At 41.0% G+C, this 13,025-nt stretch overlaps 1 protein-coding gene across 8 annotated transcripts in view; it reads left to right on the top strand.

Annotated features, from left to right (window-relative positions):
* ZFP62 (ZFP62 zinc finger protein) overlaps window positions 1-10,551 on the top strand; it is a 48,788-nt gene extending 38,237 nt beyond the window's left edge. For 2 of the 8 annotated variants that reach the window (XM_032335207.1, XM_032335206.1), the window contains 2 exons: window positions 4,750-4,785; window positions 5,907-9,311. The gene's annotated coding sequence lies outside the window, so the exon portion shown is untranslated. Of the gene's footprint in view, window positions 1-1,364; window positions 1,527-3,269; window positions 3,412-4,749; window positions 9,312-9,824 lie in introns of those variants that run through there. The other 6 variants (XM_032335204.1, XM_032335205.1, XM_032335210.1 and 3 more) reach the window with 4 other exon arrangements.
* Window positions 10,552-13,025: the final 2,474 nt, after the last annotated feature.

Genomic DNA, 13,025 nt, shown 5'->3' with positions numbered 1-13,025 from the left:
CCCTGGCTCCTCAGCACTCACAATTTGCCTGATAAATGCAGCCTTTTGAAGGAGGCAGCTCTCCGTATTACTTGCTGACTATTCTGCCAAGAACTTGTGTACAGGATTGGCATTGAATATTTTTCTACCCGGGACACACTGCTAGAAATATGCAGGAGGTGAAAAGCTTGCTTGCTTGCTTCCTTCCTTCCTTCCTTTCTTTGACAGAGATCACAAGTAGGCAGAGAAGCAGGCAGAGAGAGAGGGGGAAACAGGCTTCCTGCCCAGCAGAGAGCCCGACACGGGGCTCGATCCCAGGACCCTGGGATCATGACTCAAGCCGAAGGCAGAGGCTCAACCCACTGAGCCACCCAGGCGCCCCGAGGTGAAAAGCTTTTGAAAGCACAGCAGTTTAGTGGTGAACATCCCTTCGGAGGTAGATGAATTCGTCCCTGTATTAGTATTAGCTGCTTATTTGAAACTGAGGAAAATAAAACATAGCTTAAAGCATTTCTTCAGTTACAAACATATCCTGGATTTTATCTAGGGTTTGTTTGTTGTTTTTGTTTTTTGGTATTTAAATTGTTGTTATTTGGTACCAAATTTTGAATTTGAAACTGAGGAAAATAAAATATAGCTTAAAGCATTTCTTCAGTTACAAACATATCCTGGATTTTATCTAGGGTTTGTTTGTTGTTTTTGTTTTTTGGTATTTAAATTGTTGTTATTTGGTACCAAATTTTGTTATTTGGTATTTAAATTGTCATTACCTTTTGGTGTGACAATTTAAAAACACTTAAAAATGTTAAAAGACTAGAACCACAAACGCCTTCCATCTAGATTCAGTGGTTGTTAATGTTTTACCATACTTCTTTTTTTTCCTTCTCTCCCCCCTCCCAACATACCCAAATACACCAGTTTTGAAAACAAGTTATTAATCTGACCTTATAATCTCTAAATACTTCAGCACGAATCTCCTCAAAACAAGGGCAACCTCCTAAATAACCCCACTGCCACTATCACGTCTAAGCAAATTAACAATCATTCTACAATCGTAACTCATATCCAAGCCATGCTTAAATTTCCCCCATTGTCTCCTAGAGATTTCTATGCAATTCCGCTATGATCTAGTCAAGGTTTAAGGATTCCATCTGGAGGTTAATCTGGAAAATTTTCTCCACCTTAACTTCTGTTCGGTTTTGACCTATGAGGCTGATTTTTCAAGAATCCAGACCAAATAACTCACAGAAAGTCACACATTCTTCATCTGTCTGATTGTATCTGGATGGTGCTCTTTAACACTTGTTTTCAAGCCTGTATTGTCCTTAAAATGGAAGTTAGATCTGGAGACTCTCAATTAGGTTTAAACTTTTTTTTTTCACCAGGAATACTGCAGAGGCATCTCAGAAGAATGTTCACACGTCGGGTTTTTCCACTAGTAGTGATGCAGAGGGTAATGCCTTAGTTGACAAAGTGACTGCGAAACTCCCATGGAGACTGAGGGAAAGTTCACATGCTAATGTTTGATGACAGGTGCAATCCTATGACTGCAAAAAAGGTGGGAGAAAAGAATTAAAGCAGCAAAAAAGGGAAAATGAATGCAACACAGTTTGTTGCCAAGCTGACCGTGGTTTCGTACACAGCCCCACTTGGTCATGTGGGGCATCTCTGGAGGTGCTCCGGGCACCGTTTCATGTGGGTGGAGCTCTTCTCTGGCAAAAAGCCCACAGTGTGTAAATGTGCCTGTACTTCCAGATTGTGTTACCAGGGCCTCTGGGCAGCCCCCGGGAAAGGCAGGATTCTGTGGGTCCCACTGTGTTTGACTTGGGTATGGGAGCTTCTATAGAGCTTTCCAGTGTAATGACAGCCTTGCCAGAGGCAGAGATACCTGTTATTGTAGGAGGAGAGGTGACAAGATGGAGCCTGGAGCTTTACAACCATCACTGGGACCTCATCAGGGCAAGTGGGTCCTGAGAGGCAGGCCGGCAGACAGGACCAGACCCATCCATGGGGAATGGGCAAATACTGGATTCAATACCAAAAGGAACATCTTTCTCTTTGAAACTAGTAATGCTGAGGAATGTTAGTTTGCCCCCGGAGGACTAGCCTATTGCCCAATTTTGCACTGGTTTTAGTACTCATTGTTCATTCGTGCCTGAATCACTTGTTACATCAGGAGTTGCAAGGTATGGGGGCTAGTGGTACCCACTGTTACTAGATCTAGGGTGTCATTTCTTCTAGGTTCTTCAGGAACACAACTGGGAATAATGTGTATGTATATATATACATACACATATATACTTAAATATATACATATATATATATGAACTAGCAGAAGTTCATATTGTTTTTGGTTTTATTAAACAGTATTTTTCTTAAAATACTTTTTATATTTTATTTTTCCCTTGATATTGGAAATTCTTGGTTCCCAATACTATTAATGTAGGTATACTCAGAGTAGTTACCAGAATAACATTGTCTTTCATTGTTGGTTTAGTAACTAATTTTATATAGAGTGAGGTCATTTGTTTAAGGTCCAGGTTTAATGCCTTTTATGATTAACTTTTTTTTTTTGAGTATATAAAATACATGGTTCAAAAATGAACATTGTATCAACATATTTAATCAAAGAAGCCCTCTCCCATTGAGCATCCTCTCCACTGTTTCATTTTCATTGGTTCCTGGTTTCTCCTTTACTGTATTTCTTTTTGCAAAAATCAGCAAATACGGAGCTAGAGTTGACTCTTGAAGAACATGAGGGTTAGGGGTACCAACTTCCCATGCAGTCGAAAATCCATGTGCAACTTTTGACTCCCTTAACACTTAATTACTAGTACCTTACTATAGTAAGTATTATATACTGTGTTCTTATAATAAAGAAAGCTGGAGGAAAGGTAATTAAGAAAATACATTTACAGTACAGTACTGTACTGTACAGTACTGTACTGTATAAGTGGACCCACACAGTTCAAACTCTGTTGTTCAAGGGTCAAATATACAGTTTAATTTCCCCTTCTTATTACACAAAATGCAGAACACTACACACTGTTCTTTGTCTAGATTTTTTTCTTTCTGTAACATATATGCAAGAAATTGTTTCATACTGTTCATAGATTTAAGTTAAATACTAAAATTCATTAACTGTTTACTACATATATATGTCAAGTGTATTAGTCAGGATAGGCCAGGCAATGTTGTAGTAACAAACCCTCAAATCTTCACAAATAAAGTTTGGTTTTTTGTTCACATAAAGTCCTGTGTGTGGTAGGACACCCTCCCATGTCTTATAGCCACGTGACTTGGAACAGCTGTCCCCCGTGGTAGCCAGGCTGAGTAGTCATGCCAGAGCCCAGTCACATGGCCCCAAACCAATACAAGAGAGGTTGAAAATGTGTCTCATTCTTCATGAAGAGGAAACAGAAACGGAATTTGGTGAGTCATAGAGCATTGTCTCTGCCACACCAGACTTCATATTCATTCTCTCATAGAAATCCCACCACAGCTCTACAAAGTAGGTACTTTTACTATGCCCATTTTACAGCAAAGGACATTGAGGCATCAAGCCTCCATATGCCTTTCAAAATTATGGTGTTCCTGTGTGTTGGGATTAATTTCAGATCCAGGTATATCTGGTATTGTTCACTTAAAAAAAAAAAAAAAACACAGCAAACCCATTTCATCCATGCATAAAAGCAAAATCTGCAGAAATGCTGGAGATCAGAGCAATTGGTGTGGGAGAGTAAATATTTAGGCTTAGGATTAATAAGATATTTCTTACAAAAAATAAGTGCAAAATAAAAATGAAATCCCTGGAACAATAAAGATGAAAACATCACAGGACACTGTGTTTCATTAACATTGGAAGATAAAACAGCTTTATTTATAATTTCTGAATCAAGAGCTAATGTTATAGACATCTCTTAAAGTACAAAGTGAGATGGTAAACATTTTTTTCTGCCTCTTCCTCAGTAAAAGCATCATATGTTCACTGCGTGAGAGAAATAGTGACTCTTACAAAACCATTTGGGATAGTTCTGAGGAATTAAGCCACGTAAGCTCCAACGATTTTAAAGTTGAAAAACCTTCCTTTTAGAGGAGGAAATAAAAAAACTTTTAAAGGCCATTTGGACGGTGCATTTAGTTCCACATTATTTGTTATATTTATATGGTATGTTTAATTAGTCTATTTATTGCTAAAATTGGGTGCAACAATTCTGGATCCCAGTGTATGTTTCTAGTAAGCGACTGCAGCAAAATGAACAAAATGACAAAACTAGGAACTCCACTTTAAATGAAGCATTGGCCATCCATATAGGCAAGGGACTGCAGATTCCGTGAAAAGGGAAGGTGGTTCCAGAAAGTGATTGTTCTAAATCAAGGCAAAGCTCACCCTCCCCTATGAGTGTGAAGCAAACTCATTCTGCCTGTTGATCCAACAGTTTTCATAATGTCCTGCAAGCACCAACCTCTTGTCAGTGGTTTCCAAATATTTTCGACCCCAACTACAGTAAGAAATATTGTTAGCAGTGTATACACACAGCCACTCAAAGATGCTAAGTTTCATGAGACATAGTACAGGCAAAACAGTCTGATCCCCTCCCCTCGACCTACTCTACTCTATCCCCTCCTTTTCCCCAAATGCCGGCATCCCTGTATTCACATCCTATAAGACCAGCTGTGTGAAATCCCTAAGCTGTCACTGCTTATTGCTTTGGCTGGCCAATCAAACCAGCCTGTGTCAAATGTTTATTTTCTCTTTTTGTCCCACAGCTCCCAGAAGAAAGAGAGGCTCAGTGCATGGAGAAGGTATGGTCATCTCGGATCAATAACTAAACTCTGGAGCCTGGCCTTGAAGACTCAGTGTAGAAGCTGCCACTACTTGTTTAATTCCATCTTCAAAAATGTTCAGATTCGCTTACCATGTTGGCGCATCGCTTGGATTGCCTGATTTGGCAAAGTGAAGCAAGCCAACAAAACCAAGATGCCCAGTTATGTCTGAATTGCAGATAAACAATTTTTTAGTGTATGTCTCATGCATTAACAATAATTCCTTGTTTATCTGAAGTTCAAATTTAACTGGGTGTTTTGTATTGTATCTGACAACCCAGTTGGCCACACACCCTGTTTCCTTTTACTTTGAACATCTTAAGTCTTAAGGATAGATCTAGGCTGGACAGGATGTGGGCACTGCTCTTGGGAGGAGGGACATTTTGGCTTAGCCTCCTTCTGCTTTCCTCTGTTTTAACTGCTGGCTACATGGCCCACAGCCCCCTTCAGGGTTCTCCCATCTGGTGGTTGCCCTCTTAGACTTGGCATTGGATAGGCAAGATGGTATAAACCCTGCTCCTGCTGTGTCCACTTGGCCTTCAGATCCTCTTGGAACCTTGGCATACAAACCTCAGGGATGCCAAAGGTGAGTCACCAGCCCTATCTAGCTGTTTCACAGAATCACAGTCTCTCCTTGCAGCAGTCTCCATAAGTGATCCTCTCCATGAGGGAGAGCCTGCAGGGTGGACAGGGAATTGCGTCCTGCTCCATGCCTCCTGGCAGGTATCCCCAGCCTCCTTCTGTTTCCAAGTCTATGTATCTCAAAGAAAAGCCTTGCCTTGCCATCAAAACACACTATCTGTCCATACAGGCCAAGCCTCTTCATCCCCTCAGAATTAGGATCTTTGGACTTGGTTTTTCCTCTCATTGTCCATCCCATGCCACCCCAAGACAATCAGTCATTGTCCGAAGTGCTGGGATCTTCCCTCCCTGTGTGCTCTTTGGGTTGTTCTGGCCGCTCCCTTCCCGTTTGGTTAATGGCAAGAATAAATCTCACCTCCTGGTGCAGGCTTTGAGTCTGAGTTCTGAGCTTGGGGGCCTTTTAGGGCCTCCCTTCAGGGCTTGGATTGGGTTGTAAGGTAGTTACTGTGTTTCTTCAGGAGGCAGTGAGGGCACAAGGACAGGGGCTCCACATCTCTAGAATTAGTACGTGTAGCAGAGTCTGCTGCAGGTGGATGGAGAGGAGCAGCTGAAAGGTATGGGCCATGATCCTTGCTGTCCCTTCCTTCAGACTTTTTCAGGAAACACGCCTCCCTCCTGACTGAGATCATCAGGACTTGTTGCCTAGGCCAAAGTTTCTTCCAGGGCCTTCCCTCCCCTTGTTAACTGTCTAAATGGCTGCCACTGGGATAAGTTTGAAATTCTTTATTTAAAAAAACAAAACAAAACAAAACAAAACCCCTCATAGATTATTAAGTTCTGTTACTTGTGCCTAACACTGTTAAAGTCACACAAGGTGAAGACACAAGTTCCTGCATTCAAGAATCATAGCGCAGGTCAAGATTTGTGTACATTAAAAAGCCATTTCAGGATGACCCTAAAAGTAGATAATAAAATGCATTTGACATGATTTGTAAAGGTCATACAATGACAGTGTTTCATCATTTGTGGAATCAGAGGATTTGATCAATTTTCCCCAAAGTTTGCTTACTTATTCCAAAAAATATTAAGATCGTTCAAGTTTTATAAAATAAAATAACAAGATACTGTATTCATGCTGTGCAAGGCACTGTTGCTGGCAACCCTTCCACTCTTCCTAAGAATACCATGAGGTGGCAATTACTCATTTCTCACTTGGCAGGTGGGGAAATTTAGGCACCAAGGGTAAGAATTTGCCCATGGCACAGCACTCTATGGTAGAGCTTGCATACGTATAAACCCGAGGCAACAGGCTCTCAAGTGCACAGGCCCTAGAGTGCTGTCCTGTGTCTCTGCAGGCCTTCGCCCAGGCTTTCCCATACTTTTCAGGTTTCACTTCCTTACCTTTTAAACACAGAAGCAATATATTGTTCTTGGAATGCCTATGCTATTTTCCATTGCCTTACAAACTTTGTCCTCTGGGTTCAGACTTGTACAATTTGCAACCCAGTTTCTACATTTTAGAAACTATGTATCTATGGGACTCTGGCTATATCTCCTTTTAGGGATTTGGTTTACTGGAATCTGTAAATTTCACTCAGATTTTAGCCCAAAGTCCTGACTCATTCACTAGGTCATGTTTCTTTCCTCCTTTTCTCAAAACTGATCTAATTCAATCCTCAACATTCTGTCTCTCCCCTCAGGGAGGGAGTGGCATTTGATTTGGTAATAAAAGACTTGCAAACATTTTTCTGGGGAAAGAGAAGGACAAAGTAGAATTCTGGCTGGGGGAAGGGAGATGAATTCAGAGTCCCTGTCTTCCTCAGACCAAAGATCCCTGGTCTCTTCCCTGGAATGAAGTGCCTGTGCTATTCTAGGGATGGTCGAAGTCCAGAAAAAGTAATTTTTTTTTTTCTTGGAACATTCTCCTCACTCTAGGTTGTAGCTGAGTATATCTGATCCATTTCTCACACACACACACACACACACACACACACACAACTAATTCTCTGCTGAAATTCCAACTGTTATTTGCTCACTTAAGCAAGCACGTTAATTAAATGCAGGCATGTGCGGTGCCTGGATGGCTCAGTGGGTTAAGTGTCTGACTCCTGGTTTCAGCTCAGATCATGATCTCAGGGTCATGAGATCCAGCCCTGTGTCAATGCCTGCATAAGGCTCTATGATCAGTGTGGAGGCTGCTTGAGATTCTCTCTCCCACTCCCTCTGCCCTCCTCTTCATGCATGTTCTCTCTCTCTCTCAAATAAATAAATGAATCTTAAAAGAAAATGCAAGAATGCAAGCCTGGTATTTCCAGACACAACTTCAAATGGGTCTGATTCCTTAGCAGGGTCAGTCACCTGAACAGGCCAGCCCTTTAATAGGCACTAGGAATGAATCAGTGTATGACACAACACAGAGGTGATTACCACACTGCAGTGAGACATTTGGGAGGCACAGAGAAGAATTTAACTCCCAGAATCCCGTGGCTTTTTTTTTTTTCCTTAAACAGTTTCCAGATGATTCGTAATGAGTGTTAGCTGGGGTGTTGGGTTGCCTTTAACTTAAATTCTTCCATTATTCCCAAGTAGCCTATTGTGGGGGTGGGGTGGGGGAGAATGTGGAGACACATGTGGACACCTTTATCCCAGAATAGGATGGAAAACAGTGAATCACCCACCTAGGAAAAGATCAAAGATGTTCCTTTGAAAGATTTAGGTATGTCCTTTCCTTTTTATGACTCAAAGATTGTTACTAAAAGTTATTTAAAATGTTTCCAATAATTAGAAATGGTTATTCTGGTTTAAAACCCATTTCAAAAAGATAAGGGAATTATGATAAGGTTATAGATAATTCGGGGTTAAGACTGTAATTGTTTTCTCCCAAGTACTTTGAACTGCTCCAGTATGAGGAGAAGCTTTGAAGGATTTGGCTGGGGTATGTGAGAACTGGTCACTGCAGCCAGGACCTTTAGAATCCAAGCACCCTTACACCAAAACCAGCTTAGGTTATAAGGAGTAGGAATATTCCCATTTGAGCTTGGTTCTGCTTGAAGCAAAGCATTCATGACCCCAAACCAGGAATTACTCGGATTATTTTTTTTTTTTTGGCTCTCCAAACACTTCTTCAGTACTTCTGAAATGTCTTCAGTTTTTTATTTGTAAATTTCCCTATTCTTTCTTGAGAATAAGTCTCCTCTTCCATGTGACTGATAAGTCTTGAAGGCAAAAGGCACTTCTATTTTGGACTGTGCTCCTTTGACTTCTCCCTTCTCCATCTCCTCCTCTCTCCCAGCCACCCCCACCACCTGTGGAGGCTCAGTACAGGGAAACCTCAGCCTCCTGGCATCAGGAGCCAAGGTTTTTTATTCACTACATAACTGGATGACCCTCACTAATGGTGCTGGTCTATGGAAATGCTGACCCAAGCAGTTCTGCGTTTAAATGCAAATTCACAGATTTAAAAACAAAGCCACCTAAGGAGAGTCAGAACTTGTAATTGTTAAGAAAGGTGTTTGAAAGTAGACCAGCTTTCACTATGGCCTAATCATACTTTGAGAGCCCTGAAAAAGGAACAGACCAGGTGAGAAACAGGAGTGGTTTCCTAAGAGGACCAGGGGGAAGGTTGGCCCTCAGGCTTTCTCTGGTCTCAGATGGTCAGGGCATGAAGTGATCTCCCATGAAAATTCAATGTGACCACCACCCTGGCACTTTCCGATTGCTATCTGTAAACTTCTAAACCTCACAGATATTTACATTGCTGTGTGTAGTTTTAAAAGCGTTCCCACAGCCTTGGTTTCATTTGATCCTCATGAATACCTTGCCAGGGGTGAAGGATACATTTCCTTATCTGCACCTCGCAAAAGGAAACCAGATCTTCCACCACAGAAATCAGAGAGGCCAGGATCTGAGCTGGCAGGTAAATGTTCACTGAATTAACCAAATACAGAAATATATGAGTGTTTTAAGGGAAACAGGTCTCTGCCCCAAAGAAATTCATTGTCATCGCTTCTCGGCCTTTTGGCTAAGATCAAGTGAAGAAATTCATTGTCTGTTTGGGGAGAGATGCTCAAAATTAAAATAATTAAAATAACAATACAATTTAGTAAGGAAAGACCAGGTACAGTGCAGATATGATCAGTGCATCCTTCACTGTGAAATGAAATGAAGAAAGCACTAGGATTCCAAGTGTACTTAAGTAGCTTTCATCCCGTGACTGAACTGCAATCTCCAGCGGCCTCCCAACTGCTACCTAACCTTCATCTCAAGTCTCTGCTTAATATCCTGGGTTTTACTAGGATAAGGAATCCTAGTGTCTGTAAGAAGTCCAGCTTTACACTTAACTAGGGTGATGTTTGAGCTTGTCACATCCTCTTCAGTCCTGTACTGGCAGTGAAACTCCGGCCCTCCTTTTTTTTTTTTTTTTTTTTTGCCACAAGGAACATGAAAAAGGGATTGGTGGAGATCTATCTTCAGTGTTTCCGAAAAGTCTGCCCTCACCCGCTGGATTTGCTGAAGGGAGCAGAGTTCAGAGAACGATGTGGTGACTAATGCATCAGACATTTAGGAGGAAAGACATTTAGGACGACGGTGTTTTAGGAAAGAATACTGACCAGGCCAAAGAGAAGACAAAGTCAGAACATGCCCATGGTCAGGACTATCATCACCTGACACAGAAGAATAATTGTGTGATAATTATGTGTGTATGGATAGGGATAACTAATAGGAATAACAGATCATTTAAAATTGAGATTTCCAAAAATCTAGGATGGCACTTGGGTATCAATGCTCTCCAGAAAACATAAATTGTCCCCCAAACGCCTCCTTCTTCATCTGGGGACTCTGTGGCCTTTTCTTTGGAGATTATGGTCATGTCTTCTTATTTACTCCTTATATCACATGGGCAAAAACAGACACAAAAGTCTCTAGTCTACTCCTAAGCATTAATTTATTCTGAAGGCAGAGCATGGGCAGCAAGACCAGACTTCTGGCCTAAGAGCTGCTGAAACCTGCAATGTCAAATGAGCCAGAGACAGACTTAAAAGGCAAATAACAATCTGGGAAAATATTTACAACCTAAATAACAGTATTTTATAGTCTATAAAGAGTCCTAGCAAATGAGTAACATGACTGTAAAAGATAAAAGTAGGCAATTCACAGAAGTGACATAAAAACAGGTTCCACTTGGGACACCTGGATGGCTCAGTCAGTTAAGCCTCTGCCTTTGGGTCAGATCATGATTCCCAGGTCCTGGGATGGAGCCCCACATTGGGCTCCTTGCTTGGCAGGGGAGCCTGCTTCTCTTTGTACCTGCAGCTTCCCCTGCTTATGCTCTCTCTCCCTCTCTTTCTGAGAGATAACTAAATAAAATCTGGTTTTTTTTTTAAAGGTTTGATTAGATTAAGATATAAGATTTTAAGATTGACTATCACTGGGTGTTTTTTAAAAATTTGATTATTTCTGGATGTTTTAATCTTTTCATTTTGCTTATTTATGGTTTACTGTCTTTCTGCAATGAATGTCCATTTCTTTTATAATAATTTTAAAAACTGGGTAATTATGTGAAAATAAAAAGATAGAAGAAAAGGTATTAATAAATTCTGAATTCACTGGAATTAAACTGTAGCTGATCATTAACAAATAAATCATGAAGTGCCAGCATTTTCCCTGAATTAACTAGATTTAGTTTTTCTGCCATCAGAGGTAATAAGGCCTAGAATTAAAAGTGACTTGAGTTACAGAAAATAAAGTTACAATTCTGGTATTACCTGTCTCTGAACTATGAAATCTGTACTTGTTATGTGTTTATATGTGTGTCTAGCAAATATTTGGAAATGTATCCACTAAATTTAAAAGTGGTCCTGTTCAACAGGGTGGAATTAGAAGAAGATAATTTTTTCTTGATGCTACTCTGTATCATTTGACTAATTAGAACAAGCATGCAAAAAATCTAAGTATCTTTAACAAGCATTATTATGAATATTTAGAAATGTGAAGAGCATCTATGGTACGGTGAGAAAAAAAATCATAATGCAAAATATACTGTATCATGTACCTACTGGTGGGAAAGGCCAGGGTGGGAATACTCTATCATGAAAGTAGTTCGTCCAGTTCATTTATTATTTCCTTTATTCCACAAATATTTGTTGAGCACCAACTAAGGGCTAGGCACTTGGGAGACAGCAAGAAATCAAATAGCCAAATACGGCCCCCCTCATGGAATTTATATGGCAGCAGGGGCAGACGGACAATAAGCAGTAAGCATAATAAATATGTCGGTTGATAAGTGAGTGCTACGGAGAAACCGGAGCTGATGAAGACAGACTGGCACTGCTGAGTGAGGAGGAGGGTTACAGGGTGATCAGGGAAGGCCTCACTGAGCTGACATTTGATAAAACGTCTGAAAAGAGGTGAGGGGTGAGTCAGGCAAATATCTGGAAGAGCTTTCTAAGCGGAGGCAGCCGCCAGTGCCAAGTTCCTGAAGTGGGCTCAAGGAAAACCAATGAAGGCAGTGTGGCCGAGTCAGACTAAGCAGAGGGAGAGCAGGTCATAGAGAAGCAGGGCAGCTACTAGGTGTTGGGCTCTGTAAGGAGTTTGGCTTTTCACTCCAAGTGAACTGGGAAACCAATGCCAGGATCCCTCTGGCTGTTGTATGGAGATTAGGCTTTTGGAGGAGGGGTTGTACAGCAGAGACCTGATTGGGTGACAGATGCAGGATGCTGTGGGGATGCTGAGGTGTTGTATACTAGATATAGTTTGAATGCATAGTCAACAAAATTTCCCAATTGGGTAGAGGATGTGAGAGGAGTGTATGAGGATGGGTCTTAAGATTTGGGCCTAAATAAATGAAGTGGAGTTGCTGTTAATTCACATGAGAAGGACAGCTGGATGCAGTAGGTTTGAGTTGGAGAAAGAACTTATTTGTGAACCTGTTATGTTTGAGTGTAACAGCAATGTAAGTTCTGTTTAAAGAATGTTTCTAATATGACATCTTTCCAAATAAATCATTTCAAGACTCCTGACTCAGCAATTATTACACTTCCAGTACTGAAAATATGTGTTAGTCACTGCTAGCAATCTGGAGAAATCACAGGAACAGAAGATATGCCAGAAGACTGGAGCCCAGGTTCCAGTTTTCAAAAACGGAAAAAAACGAGGGCTGCAAATCCATCCCCAGTCCTGGCCATATTCTAGAACAAGTGAACTCCAAAAATTAGTTACAGCTCCTCTTAGATTCAGCTTGGAGTCTAGCAAGTCAGACCAATGCCTGTACTAGAAAAACCCAGACTTTCCTTCCATGTCTTCTTTCCTTTTTTATAGAACTCTTCACTTCTGATAATTTCTGACACCAAATATGTGGGGTTTACTCCCCCCCACCTAGCAATTTTCTGTGACACCAGCTGGTTGTCCTACAATTTAACTAGTTAAATTGGACCCCACAGTCCATTTGAGACTGACCACACTTCAGACACCAATGACATGTAGCAGGTCCCCAAGTTACCCACAACTTCTGCCTGACCTGGCTACACATTGGCAGTTCCCAGGACCTCCTTCTCTTGGACTTATTTGCCAGAGCAGCTCACAGAACTCAGGAAAACACTTACTTACACTCAACAATTTATTAAAGGATATTAAAAAAG

This window comes from Mustela erminea, chromosome 3 (assembly GCF_009829155.1).
Source record: "Mustela erminea isolate mMusErm1 chromosome 3, mMusErm1.Pri, whole genome shotgun sequence".
NCBI classification, from domain to species: Eukaryota; Metazoa; Chordata; class Mammalia; order Carnivora; family Mustelidae; genus Mustela; species Mustela erminea.
This window is presented reverse-complemented; position numbering and strand designations above follow the sequence as displayed.